The sequence below is a fragment of the Delphinus delphis genome, chromosome 2 (genome assembly GCF_949987515.2).
Source record: "Delphinus delphis chromosome 2, mDelDel1.2, whole genome shotgun sequence".
Taxonomy (NCBI): domain Eukaryota; kingdom Metazoa; phylum Chordata; class Mammalia; order Artiodactyla; family Delphinidae; genus Delphinus; species Delphinus delphis.
In genome coordinates, this window is record NC_082684.1 from 163,655,602 (window position 1) to 163,657,889 (window position 2,288).

A 2,288-nucleotide genomic window follows, 5' to 3' on the forward strand; every position below is an offset into this window, starting at 1 on the left:
GCTCAAGTCTCAGGGATAATTAAAAGATCAAAAAGAGTAACTAGGAAGGTAAAGTAGAAACTTTGGGGAGAACTCGTATTTGCTCTTTGTGTAATTTTTAAAATTGCCATTATTTTATAGGAAACGGTGACCAGCTTTTCTCATCTAGAAGAGGAGAAAACTATCTAAATCTCTTGGATTTCATTTGGGAGGTGGGAGTTGTGTGAAAAGGCACACAGCTCTTAAAATTTTTCATTTTCCTGCTTAGGTACTTTTTAAAAAAGGGTCAAGGTACCCTTACCTTCTGTACAAAAAGATACTCATCAAAAGAATCTGTTGAATTTTCCAAAGAAAAGTAATTTCTGCATCTTAAGTAGGATTGGATGGGACAGGATACTGTCAGGATTAATAAAGAATAATTATGCAACTCCTCCCCCAGTAATCCAGACTGGTTTAGGAGCTTTAAGTTGCTTAATTCAGAATTTTTTCCCCTAAAGAATTTATAAATGATTATCAGACTTTGATCAGGGCAAAACTCAGCTATAAGAACTAGGTTGTTTGCACTAAGGTTTGTCACTAATTTAAAAAGAAATTCAGATAAACTAGCTAATTTTCATATGATTTCCCACTTGTATTAACCAGTTGTAACTCAGTCTCCTAGATCTTTGCAACTCGTAGCAACAAAATAAGATCACAGTTAATATCTTTTGTAACTCTTTTAAAAAATTTAAAATACTTCAGATATATAGGTAAGTATATAGAGAGGCTGATTTAATGAAGGCTTTTATACATGACACCTTATTTTATAAATTCTTGATAATTTTACCACATTTATCTCAGATTATTTTAAGCAATAAAATATTATGAGGTATTTGAAAGCCCTCTCTAGATCCCACTATAATCCCATTCTCTGTCTTCCCTTCTATTATCCTGGATTTGCATTTATCATTACAGTAATTATTTTTACAATTTTCATATATATATGCAAATAATGATTGAAACATATAGTATTTTTTCATATAAATATCACATTTCAACATGCTTTTTCTGGTTAAATATTAAGTTTTTAAGATTTATCTAAAGTGAGATGTGTAAATTTAATTCGTTCATTTACCCGCTATACAGTATTTCTTTATATGATAGATAACAATGTATTCATCCACAGTCCTGTCTTTGATAAGCTAGTAGCTATTTCTAATTTTTCTCTATTATAAAGATCTACTGTGCCCTGGATGAGGGCTTCTCTGTGGTCTATACCAAAAGTGAAACAGTTGGGTCCCAGGGCCACAAACACCTTCAGTTTCACTCAGTATTTCTAATTTGCTCTTGACAGTGGTTTATAATGTTGCATTCTCTCCAGTGCTGTTCAAGAATTCCCAGTTCCTCACAATCTGATTCTCACTTAGTATTACAGATTTTTAAACTCTGCTAATCTGGTGATAATAAAATTCTCCTTCCTTCCCTTCTGACTATCAGTGCTAAAGGTTCTTTCCTATGTGAGTGAATCGTAGGGTCTTGAAATTTTCACATTTTGAGTGTACCTCATAACAGAAATAAAAGTCAAGAGGCTTCCCTGGTGGCGCAGTGGCTGAGAGTCCGCCTGCCGATGCAGGGGACACGGGTTCGTGCCCTGGTCCGGGAGGATCCCACATGCCGCGCGCAGAGCTGCTGGGCCTGTGAGCCATGGCCGCTGGGCCTGCGCGTCCGGAGCCTGTGCTCCGCAGCAGGAGAGGCCACAGCGGTGAGAGGCCCGCATACCGCAAAAAAAAAACCAAAAAACAAACAAACAAACAAAAAGTCAAGTCCCCTTTCTTTTAAATTCCATCATGAACTCCAATTTTTTTTTTCTTTTTGTCAATTGTAGTTTAATTTCTAACTAGTACAGATTTGCCAGATACAATGAGTTCAAAGCTTAGTTCCATCAATTATTAGTTGTGTTGCCTTGGGCGGGTCACCTCACTTCTCTTTGCCACATTTTCTTTGATTATAAAGTGTAACCTTCGTGATCTTTGTGGTCCCCCTGCCTTAACATCCTATGTGTCATGATTTTCCACACTGGTGGTATTCTCTTGTACATTTTGTTTCCAGTTTTATTGCAATATAATTGGCTAAAACACCGTGTTACTTTAACCCATACATCATAATGATTTGATATATGTAGATATTGCAAAAAGATCACCACAATAAGTTAACAGCCATCACCTCACATAGTTACGTTTTTTTTCTCCCTGTGTTAGGAACTTTCATGATCTACTCTGTCAGCAACTCCATAATTACTTTAAATGGATGAGTGGCTTGGATTCCAGGTT